The sequence below is a fragment of the Neofelis nebulosa genome, chromosome 3 (genome assembly GCF_028018385.1).
Source record: "Neofelis nebulosa isolate mNeoNeb1 chromosome 3, mNeoNeb1.pri, whole genome shotgun sequence".
Lineage (NCBI taxonomy): Eukaryota > Metazoa > Chordata > Mammalia > Carnivora > Felidae > Neofelis > Neofelis nebulosa.
In genome coordinates this window covers 47128691-47141158 of record NC_080784.1, presented here as the reverse complement: position 1 = coordinate 47141158, position 12468 = coordinate 47128691, and the positions used below count along the sequence as shown (strand labels likewise).

The 12468-nt window shown below is 40.1% G+C and overlaps 1 long non-coding RNA gene across 2 annotated transcripts in view; it reads right to left on the bottom strand.

Annotated features, from left to right (window-relative positions):
* Nucleotides 1-4601: 4601 nt before the first annotated feature.
* LOC131506761 (uncharacterized) overlaps nt 4602-12468 on the bottom strand; it is a 169423-nt gene continuing 161556 nt past the window's right edge. For both annotated transcript variants that reach the window (XR_009259131.1, XR_009259132.1), the window contains exon 4: nt 4602-5874. This is a non-coding gene — a long non-coding RNA (uncharacterized LOC131506761). The remainder of the gene's footprint in view (nt 5875-12468) is intronic.

Here is a 12468-nt window from a genome sequence, read left to right as displayed (position 1 = left end):
AATAATAAAATGGGAAGAAATCTCTCTGCTTCTCAAGCGGGCTCAACACAGTCCTGAGGCTATGTGTGGCCGAATTCCCTGCACCATCTCGCCCCCTTGGCTTTACGCTGTGAAAACATTGTTAGTTCATCGGGCTTGCTCTTTCTGGACATTCCCGAAACCTCTAACTGAAGTTGACAGATGTCTGTTTCTCATAACCGAGACGGCTGCCTCTACCGCATTGACTACATTTTAACAAGTTATCTGAAAATACGAGTGCGTTGTCACTGTTGATGGAGGGAAGCTGAGTCAGGCCAGTAAAAGAAGCTTTTCCTTACACGTGACATACACTGGCCAGTAGCGGTTAAGTGTGTGGACGGAGCGCGTGGTTAGCATCCCAGCTCTGCCGAGGAAGGCTGTGTGATTTTGTGCAAATGCCTCTCCACTAGCTTCATTTTTGACCCTGAACAGAAGAGAAAACAGTTGTACTCACACAGCTGTTGGGAGGATGGAATGAGTTCATTCCTATAGCATATGCAGGGCAGCACAGGGCCTATTTGTGAGAGCAAGCTTTGTACAACGAGGAGGAAGAGGAAGAGGAAGCAAGCAAAAGCTTTACCCCAAAGACACAGAGACAGTACACATTACAACATACAGGGGCCTTTGGACTCCACACTATTCATTTGCAAACACAATTTTCCTTGGAAAATTTCTTGGAGCCAAGAACCGGGAAGAACAATGTGATCATTAATTTTATGTGAGAACTCAGCTAGGCCACGGTGTCTGGTTTTTGGTCAAACTCCTGTCTCAATGTTGCTGTGAAGGTGTTTTTTAGATGTGATTAACATGCACATCAGCCAACTTTGAGGAAAGTAGATTACCCTCCATCATGTGGATGGGCCTCATCCAATCAGTTGAAGGTTTTAGGAGAAAAGACTGAAGTCCTCTAACAGAGAAGGAATTCTGCCACCAGACTGCCTTTGGGTTTGAGCAGCAACATCAGCTCTTTTCTGGGTCTCCAGCCTGCTGTCTGCCTGTGACTTTCAGAATTACAGCCCCTACAATTGCATGAGCCAGGTAACGAGTCTGCTGTGCTCACAGATCGCCAGAACGAAAGGAACCATACTGTTGGACCCACACCTGAAGAACCTCATCTGCACCTGGACCCATTTTGGATAATCAGATCCTGGACTTTGAGTCACTGCTACAATCAGATGAGACTTTGGGTATCTTGTTAGAGGGAGTAAGTTTGTTTTTCATGTGGCTGAATATATATCATTTATAGTCAGAGTGTTGGTTTGGACTGTGTTTTTAAAAGGCAACAAATTCTTTGATGCTCTTGCAGTTGGAATTGGGCATCTATTTCCTCTCTACTGGGGTCTTGTCAGGCTTGTGGCTGCTTGGACCACTAGAGTTAGGTGGGAGTGATACCATGTGACTGCCAAGACTAGGCCACAGGAGGGAATACCATTCTTGGAAAATGCACACCTGTCACCCTAAACTGCTACAGAATAAGTGCAACCACCCTGAGGTCACATGCTGGGAGAAAGCTAGGCTCCGTAGAGAGGCCACACTTCAGTTTGCCCGCATGGCCCTCAGGACATCCTGGCCAATGTTATCAGGTGTGTGAATAAGGAAGCTTTCCTACGATTCCAGCCACAGAGTCATCTCCAGCCATCAAATATTCCCAGCCAAGTTCCTACGGGCTGCGGGACAGAGATAAGCAATTGACGATGTTGAACATTATTGGAGCCCTGTGTTCCCAGAAAGCAGTGATGTTCGAGAAATCCTCCCACCCTTGGTATGCCAGGAAACACCCAGCCACAAAGGACCACTCTGCCCTCACGTTATCCAAGATAAGACCCTCTCGATCCTTCCTCACGACTCCTGTTAGATTCATGGATGACTGCTCCATATACCGCCTCTATAAAATCCCAGACCCCTTTCTTTTCTTTGTGAAAGCCCTCATTAATGAGCGTTTTTCCCCACTGCAAAAGCCTGAAAAAAATCATATCTTTAGTTCAGGTGCATTTTGTCTTCAACCATCCTCACTGAGTGCTTTCCAAACACTTGACCCACACGATCTGTGAGCATAGCAATATTATTTTCAGTCTTGAAGTATTTTTTTTTCTGCAACAATAATAACCAGAATAGAACTTAGAATCATCTCTGTGCTTCAGAGCTAAAAATTTCACCAGGTTAATGTGGAAGTTAGTCTTTACTTATATTCTCACATGTACTTTGGAATGTTTTTAACCTGCAGAATCATGATTTTATTCAATGTTGGAAAAATTCTATCATATTTTAAATTATTGCTTCTGTTTGATTTGTCTTCTTTCTCAGAAACACCAATTATATGTATGTTACATCGTTATTCTTTGTCTTCCATATATATCATTAGGATCCCACTTTTCAAAACGTTTATTTATTTACAATGTTTGTTTACTTATTTATTTAAAAATTTTTGTTTTAGTTTATTTATTTTTTGAGAGACAGAGCAAGAAGAGGAGGGGCAGAAAGAGAGGGAGGGTGAGAATCTCAAGCAGGCTCTGCATTGTCAGCGCAGAGCCTGATGTGGGGCTCACGAACCATGAGATCATAACCTGAGTCAAAATCAAGAGTCGACACTTAATCAATTGAGCCACCCAGGTACCCCTAAAATGTTTATTTATTTTTGAGAGAAGAGTATGTGCATGAGCATGTGAAGGGGAAGGAGCAGAGAGAGAGGGAGACAGAGAATCCCAAACAGTTTCTGCAGCCTCAGCACACCGCCTGACCTGGGGCTTGAACTTCCTAACTGTGACATCATGATCTGAGCTGAAATCCAGAGTCAGACCTTTAACTGACTAAGCCACCCATGCATACCTAGAATTCTGTTTTAAAAAAAAAAAAAAAATGTTAATGTTTAGTTATTTTTGAGGCGGGGGAGAGACAGAGAGAGAGGAAGACAGAATCTGAAGCAATCTCCAGGCTCTCAGCTGTCAGCACAGAGTCTGACGTGGGGCTTGAACTCATGAACCGTGAGATCATGACCTGAGCTGAAGTAGGATGCTTAACCGACTGAGCCACCCAGGTGCCCCGCCTAGGATTACGTTTTTATCTCTTTTCTTTTCTAATAAATTCTGAAATATTTGCAAGTTTGCCCTCCATCACAGCGATTTAATTTGTTTTAATTTCTGATTCAGTCATGTTCTTTAATGCTTCAGTGCTGACATTAAATTTGTGATTATAGCTTTAGATTCTTTTAAATTCTCTTTTTATTTTACTTTTTTAAAAAACTGTGTGCTTCTGAGCAAGCCTCAAATATTAATCTTTTGGGGTTTGTATTTTATCTGTAATTTCTTAATATATATAGCCCATATTTCTTTGAAATTTTTGAGTACAACATGATATATTTTAAAATTTATTTTCTGCAGTGTCTTTAGAAAACATACCTATATATTCTTTATCTACAGTTTGAGCGCTTTGTTTTCCATTTTGTATGTTGCAGATTTTTTACTGATTCCATCCTTTTATTTTTTTTTTTTCTAATTTCCTAATCACTAAACAAGAAAACATATATCCATCCCTGGAGTGTTTTCCTCACTGTCTCTCTGGTTGCTGTTAGATTTCTCTCCTCTAATTGAGAGCTCTAGATTTCAAAGATTCATGCATGCCCTAACCAGGTGTTTTATTGTCTCTTCTTTAAAGTAAATTTGCTGACATAAGGCTGGATCATCTAATCTCAATATATAATATATCTGTGTAATCCTGAGTTCAATCTTTTTTCTTCAGATTGTTTTTGCCTTTTAAAAAATATTGGCAGAGGGCGTAAATAACAGACTATAATTCACAGCATGCATGCTTCTGGGGCATTCCCTGGTTCTGTCCTTTCTGTGGAAAGGACAATCTCCTCCCCAGTTTACATGTTGCTTGCAATTGTTATTTTCATGAGAAAATTTTCTACTCTAATGGCTTCATGAAAGGATCCTTAAGCCTGACTCTGTGAAATGCAGGCCTTTTTCATTCACTCATAGCTTGGTGGTTGACTCTGTTGGATGAGCTGATCGTTTTACACATTTATGTTCATATTTCACAACATTGATGTATGGTGTGCCTGTTCCTCGGTAACACTGAAGTGTCTGTCTTTCATTGTATTATTTAGTAATGTGAGGGTTCCTGACATTAAATATGCAAAGTAGCTTGAGAGCCTTTAAATAGGGGCAAAGTAAAAATTGCTGATTATTTATTATTGCTATAAGGGAAGCCATTTAGGATTACTCTCCTGCCGCCCTCTGATTAATGCCCATCTCGGCAGCATTTTCCCCGTGCTTTTGTAAAGGTTAAGCTACTTCCCTGAAGTAAATCGACCTTCAGTCGATGTAGCCTTAAATAGGAGCACAGAATTCTGCACCATTTGGTCCCATGTGAGGGATAATGTTTACTTGATCTCCCCCCAAAAAAATTGTTCCATTTTTACTTCCATTCCTCTATAGCCACAACCATTTGCAGCTTGAGTGTTCTTAAGCTGGTGTTTATGTGCTTACACAGATAGCAATAAGGACCAAAAAAAAAAAAAAAAAAGACAAAGAGATTGAACTCTACAAGTTTTATTTTTGATTCCAAACCAATATCATGTTATCTCATGCCTTGCTTTTCAAAATGCGGTCCGTAAGCCAGTAGCAACTGCATTAGCTTCAAGCTTGTTAGAAATGCTTAATCCTGGACCCATCCAGAACTTCTGAATCAGAATCTGCATTTCTTTTAATATTTTTTTAATGTTTACTTATTTTTGAGAGACATAGGGAGATAGAGTGCGAATGGAGGAGGGGCAGAGAGAGAGGGAGACACAGAATCCGAAGCAGGCTTCAGGCTCTGAGCTGTCAGCACAGAGCCTGATGCGGGGCTTGAACTCACAAGCGGTGAGATCATGACCTGAGCCGAAGTCCAACGCTTAACTGACTGAGTCACCCAGGAGTCCCCAGAATCTTCATTTTTAATACAATCCCCAGGTGATTTATGTGAGCTTTGAGGTGTGAGGAACACTGTTTCTTTTCTTTCCTGCCTGACAAGTCCCAGAGAGGAACTCTGAATTCTCTGAACTGCCTCCGTTCTGTTGTCCACACATGATGGTGGGCTGGGTAGGTCGGTGTTCATTCTCACAAACATCTTTTTTTTTTAATTTATTTATTTTTAGAGAGAGAGAAAGTGTGTGTGTGGGTACAAGTGAGTGGGGAAGAGACAGAGAGAGAGGGTGAGTGAGACAATCCCAAGCAGGCTCCAGGCTCTTGTGCAGAGCCCAATGCAGGGCTCGATCTCACAAACCGCAAGATCATGACCTGAAGTGAAATCAAGAGTCCAAAGCTTAAACAACTGAGCCACCCAGGCGCCACACCCCCCAGACATCTTTTCATCCTTGCTTTTATAAAAATTCTAGTTAATTATTGGCTATTGCCAGAGAAACAGTCATTAGCTTCTGGGCCTCATTGACCAGTCTGCATAAGTGGCAATAAGCTTACATTCTGGAGAGAGGATCAGACAGGTCCAATAAGAAATTTAACATGCAATCGGTGCCTTTAATACTAAGTAGCTGGAAGTTTTGTTTCATCAACCCAGTAGAAACAGATAGAGCTCCCTGCTAAATTCTCTCAAAGTAAGGAGATTTCTCATCAGGTTTGCTTGTTGGAGAAATACAATCCAGAACTTCAGACTATTCTGGTAGAGGAGGCAACTTCTCCGAACTCTAACTCAGATCTATTTCAGGGTAAATAGCAAGGCAAGTGAGTGTTTCCTGTACGTTTGTCTCAAGGAAGGATTGTCAGGGGGTTTTACTGCATTGGTTGAAGTGGGAAGCCTGTGAAGTTTCTCATTGGATTTTACTTCCTGAGAAGACATCAGGTCAGGTTACTTAATGGTCTGTGTTAAACAAAAAAAAAGAATAAAGGGAGTCACAAATTTGTAAAACAGATTTATGAAACACTACTTTTTTCTTATTAAAACATAACAATAATAGGACCTGGCATATTTCACTAACAGAATTTAACACAGATTGGATTTATTTTAAATCTGGTCACCCTCAATTTTTTAAAAATGTACCTGTTATGTTATCTGACACGTATCCACCTCAAATCTTCATTCATTCATCAAGGCATTCAATTATTGTCTCTGTGCTCCAGACACGGTTTTAGAAGCTGTTTTCTTTCTTCTTTTCTCTGACTCTCTATCCTATTTTCCGTTCTTCATGCTCATTCACCCAAGGCCATTGGGTGAAAACCAATCCTTCCAAACTGATTTCACTCTATTGCCTCCCTCACTTAAGTCTGCCCTCAGCTGTCTGTTGCCAAGGAATGTGAAAGTCAGTGGAATAACAAGGTTTTCGCATTTTGGCTGACTTTTCACACGGTCCTTGGAAAGGAAAAGCCCCATGCTTTCTTTCTACTTAAGTCAGCTTTGTTTCCTGCCCCTGGCTAAACTCCACACTGAGTGATTTCAACTGCTAGAGGTTAATTTTCCTGTAATAGCCTCATTGTGATGGAGGGTTTTGGAAATTACAAAAATTAGATGCGCCACTAATTGGCCTGTCTGGTCTTGGAGCAGCTCCCTGGGTTATAACACAGTCAGAAGAGGCTGTATAGCAAGGCCAGATTTGATTCCCAAACCAACACTTACCAAGACAGTTAGATGTGAGGAACGAAAATTATTCCAAACAGAGCCACATTAAGTGTGTTATTCTCTTTCTTTTAATTGGAGGCAAAAGGTACTAGAGAGATTCATTCCATTCACTAGGACTTGGGGCAGTGTGTCAACAAATATTCCTGGACACCTGCTTTGCCCACTTGTGAGCTGAGCCAGCTCACAAGAGAAGGACACACTGCTCCCTAATCTTAAGGTGTTTAGCTTAGAGAGGGGAAACTATCAAATCACGTAGCCAAGTCGTGAGCTTTCAAATTTGCTCCAACAACAATTTAGATGTACAAAGAAAATGATCTTGATATTTTCTCTAATTCATTTGATTTTTCTTGTCACAAACCCTATCCCCCTGGGGAGTGGAGGCAAGTAAACCTCAGCCAGATAATAATAGTGCAATTGATTCTGACCGAAAATGTTTCCCCTTCAGAACCTTTGTTCTATGCAAAGTGCTCTTCCCCAACATAGCTGGCTGGCATAGGAGTGGTTTTGGATGATTCATTCAGTGTCTTCAGGCAACTGCTCATTCTTTAGACCTTACTCCCACCTCACTATTGCAAAATGGTATTTGGATGTGGGAGGCAGGTTAGTGCATTTTTATGGAGGTTTGGGAGGAGTCCTCTGATCCATTTGCTCTATTCTAGATCATCCAGCCCTGGATCCCCATGTCGGGTGGCCAGGTGGCTTCTGGTCTAGTCCCTCACTAGACCTCACCCCAGGAAGGGCAAATGGTTTTATCTAGCCTTCTGAGGGAGCAGGTGTTATTACCACCAGCCTCTGTCTTGAAGTCTTAGCCCTCCACTGTCTCTTTTCATGAACCAGGCTTTTTCCAGGCCACCTTTGCTCTCGACTTGGTTCATGGTCTGCTACATAGGAGCCCATCTATTAACATAAACTGAATGCCAGCCCTTCAGCTTGCTGCAAAATCCAATTTGGATATCAGAAGTTCAACTGAAACCCTTTCTCTTCGTTTGGCAGAATGGTAAGCAACACCGCTGAATTTGGATTTCTGAGCCATCACTTACTAGATTTGTGACCTTGGGTAAGTTCTGTAGGCTCTCTGTGCCTCAGTTTCTTCACCAGTAGAACTAATAATAGTACTATCTGCATCATAGGGTTGTTGTGCAGAGGACAGGAGTTTTCACATGAAAGTCCTTAGAACAGTGACTGGCACATAGTAAGCCATATACAAATGTTGACTATTATTATCTGAATTTCTCTTGGAACACTCCTAATGTATGTTTCTGGAAAGAAAGAAGGAAACTGTTGTGCGTTGGAAGGACAGGGAGTTGATGGGGAAGTCAGTTGATCAGGAAGTATAAGAAAATCGCTTAAATATATTTTCAAACTATCATCTCCTTATGATTTATATGATAGGTAAGGAAAAACAGTATATAATTAAGTACTAAAGTTTATTCTGTGTATTGTAGGCACGGCCAGTATTCAGATACAGGAGAGATGAGACAAATTTTAGTCGTGTATTCAGGGAGTTTTTATGGAGGTCCAGCATGAGAATGATTTGGGTGAAAAGATGGGGATGCAGAGCCTGAAAAGTTTAAATGGAAGGATCTTTAGGCAACATGTGAAACCAGGTGGGCTTTGTTATTGTCTTCGGTGACTTCCTGATTTCATTCCTTGGGAATGATTTCACAAGAATAAGAGGGAATGAACTAACAATGTCTCCTCTCAGGGCAGTACGATTAGGTTGAGTCTGCATAAACTTGAGTATGTGGCAACTGACAGGCTAACTGGAATGTTGATTAAGAGCTACCAGTGATATTTCTTCTGTAATCTGATTCTGTGAAGATGAGGTTTATTCGAAGACCTTTCTTCTTCCATTTTAAAAGAAATAGGGGGAGTGGCGTGCTCAGAGCAACTCCAAAACTCACCAGTCTGTGAAGGGAAAGGTTTTCTTTTTCCTTTGTTCTGTTACCTCATCTTTATCTTTCTCCCAGCCCAGATGCTGACCTTGAAGACGCTTTATGTTACCCTTGAGTTTCCCTCAGGCTTCTCTTTGCCTTACAATGGACTCAAGTCCAGAATGAATCTTAAGTGATTTGCTAAGAAGAAACGACTTACAGGAAGAATATTGTGCAGCCCCTTCCTGACCTTAAATCCTCTTAAACCGCCAAGAACAGGACTGTGGTGCATTGAGTCTAGGGCTAAACATTACTCTTGGCAAATAAAAAAATAACAACAACAACAACAAAACATGAGTGAATATCCTTTCTAAAATTAACCGAGGCCTCCTGACACTTGCTGTGGCTTCTTTTATTTGTGTTTTGAGGATGCCAAAGGAAAGGTAATTGAGGAGTGGGTTATAATTTAATCACCCAGCACAATCCTTTCTTCTATTTATAGCCATGTGAAAAATGTGAGCAAGCCCTTCAGTGATTCTGCTTTCATTATGGGAAAGCCCAAAAATCAGGAGCCCAACTTTCTACCTAGAGCTCCAACAATTCCACTGGGCTGTAGTGCATTAAGCTTGATAGTCTGTGTTTGGGTGCAAATGAGTGTTACTATCTATATGCTTGCCTTCCTGAGAATCTCTCTAAAAATCTTATTTTTAGGAGGAGGAAGAAATCCATGGAGTAACAAAGTCTATCAGCAGGAATTCTAATCTCATTTTAGAATTCTTTAGAATCTGTCATTGAAAAGGCAGACTCACCAAAATTCCATCAAGGGGGCTTGCCAAAATCCCAGCAAGTGTTCTGAGAACTTCCAGAGGAACACTAGTTATTAGACAGATTTTAATTTGTGCAAATCCATTAACAAAAATCTCTAATTAAAAAAAAAAATCAATAGATGCCTGTGACATTAACCAGCAAAATCTAATAGAGGACCATTAAAATTTTTTTCTATTCAATTAACTTGAACACAACATGATGGACTCAACAGATACTTTAATTAGATGTATATGAAAAGAAATTTTGCAAAATTAAACAGACTCTCTATTTGCAACTGATATGAGGAGAACTGCAGTAAAAGATTTGCTCAAATCCCTAATGACTGGTAATTTCCTTGAGAGGGACATGAATTCTTAGACAACATCCTTACAAATCAATCCTTCCCCAAGAGGCTGTCCTTTGTCAAGAAGTAGAGCACTGTGCTACCTGTTTCTTTTTCTGTTCTTTTTTTCTGGGTGAGATATTCATGTGGAAAGCACAAAAGGTACACTTCCGGGGACTGTTTACCAGAATCACTATTCCATGCTCCTCACAGTAAAAAAATAGCCCCAAATATATGGCTCTAATTTACAGGGTAAACACGTGTCCAAGATTGTCCTAGACTGTCTCAATTTATGCCTGTTGCCTTGGCATAGTTATTAATAGCACTCTTTTTTGCTCTAAATAGTGTCTTGGTTTGGGCTATAAATTATACAGTCATCCTACTAATCCATCAACCATCCCCACTATCTATTTCACACTACTAAGGTACCCTTCTCAACTCTTGTCAGAAATACAGGATTTCCCTGCTCAAAGCGGTTGAAATTTTGGAAGTTAACAAGTACTCATTGTTGTCTACACAAGAGGCAAGCAAGCACATTCATCACCCCCCTCCATTAGTTGTCTTCTTTTTCCACCCTGCCTCCCACCCCCAACTTTACCCTCAACTATTTTACATTTAGGATTAGTGTTAACATCTTGTGAGATGAACTTGACATAATTCCCACCATAGCAGTTTTCAAATCCTAGATGATTCTATTCTTTTTAACTTCAAGCATTATCTTCCTCACCTAAACTAATTGATATATTACACATACAGTAAAACATTGGATTATAAGTAACTTGCTCTGAGAGTATTCCACAAGATGAGCAAACATTTCTAATAATATTTAACTTGATAAATGAGCGATGTCTTGAAATACGAGTAGTATTTAACGCTGAAGGTCACACGACAACAACTGAGCCAATGGTTCTTCTCTCTCTCTTTCTTACTGCAGGATTGCGAGCGATAGTATTCCAGGCTCAGATGCTGTGTCTCAGCTATGGTGTTTGGCAGAAATCACTGATTTTTCAGAACATTGGAGGGTGCCCACAACTGGCACTAGTGTATTTTTTCTGACTTCAAAGCATCTGTGGACAATCCTTTGCTTTTCCATACAAGAGTAAGTTTACGAATGCTTTTGCTTCATTCTAGGACAGGCTGCCTGCGATAGAGAGCTTTTCCTCTGCTACCTTATGGCCAGTTACATTAAATACAGATAAGAGTCTATTAATACTGTACTGTAGTCAACATCTGTTAGTGATAGTGAAAGTCATCTTACACAATAACCCTCCTCTCTCTTGTCTCCTTTCAAACCAGCCACAAAGGTTTTCAAAAGTAAGTGCAGGTTAATTTGTTTATTTTTCCTTATATTTAGTATTTTATTTATTATTTTGTATTATATTAAAGTATTGTAATCATTTTCCTATGAATATTTTGGGGTTGTGGAATGAATTTCTCTGAGTTCCCATTATTTCTTATGAGGAAATTCGCTTTGATATACAAATGTTTTGGATTATAAGCATGTTTCCGGAACGAATTAGGCTCGCAAACCAAGGTTTTATTGTTCTTGGAATGGAAAGCTATACACAAAATGTTGGATTGTCCTTCTGTTAGCCAGTCTTCTCACTGACTCCCAATGATGCTTGCTTCCTGATGTTCACACTCTTGCGTGGGCTTGTACCAGGATTGGTTTTTGTGACCAGTAAACGATAGTTTGTGATTCTAAGATTAGCTAATAAAATTTTGCTATTTCCATTTTGTATGTCCTATTCCTGACCTTGTCTGTCTCTTAGATTACTTGCTTTGAGGACGACATGTTGTGAGCTATGTTATAAACAGCCATATCAAGAGGCCCACATGGCAAGGAGCTGAAATGTCTCGTCAGCCACAGCAAGGAAGCAATACCTACCAACAGCCACATGAGCAAGCTGGGTCCAGTTGGGCCCTAAGATGACTGCAGTTTGGGTCAACAGTTTAACTGAAACTTAGTAAGAAACCCCCAAGATCGGACCTCCTAGATTCCTAACCCCAGACACTGGGTGAGATAACAAATATCTATTGTTAAAAAGTGCCAAGTTTCAAGAGAATTTGTTATGTAGCAATAGCTAACGGATTCAGCGAAAACCCCTGCCTCCTGGGGAGATGGCATCAGGCAGGGTTAATACGGTGCCCAGAAAAGACAGTACTGGACTTGGAAACTAAAGGAGATTACATGGTCATAACCCATCCATCTGGTTGGATAATAATTCAACAAATATTTCTTGATCGCTTACAATGTGCCGGGTACTGTACTAGACCCTGCACTAGGTACTAAGGGCATGGGAATATGCCAATGCTGTAGGAATGAGTACTTGCTTTCATGAGGTTTAGAGTCTAGTAAAATCTGAGGAAAAAAAAACCACAGAACAATTGCTAATCAGTTTCTGAATACATGACTGTCTGAAAGGACAAGTACGTGAAAGTGGATATAGGGCCAATAAGTGTCAAATGTACTGTGAACATTAAAACTCTTACTGCTACTATTTGATTTATACATGGCAAGTATATACCACTCAAAAATCAAATGGTTCACTTGGACAACAGATAAGAAAATTGGACCCTTGTTCATATATTTGGGAATTGATTTTCCCCAGTTTGGAGAGTAACCACAATAAAACTGCGATGTTTATTGCTAAGAAAACTTTCTATATATATATATATATATATATATATATATATATATATATATATATATATATAATAGAAGGATGTGTTTTAGTTAAATAGCGAACACACGATGATAAATTTACCTAGTATTAATTTACATGTGGGCTTCACTAAGAAGCAGAGTGAAAA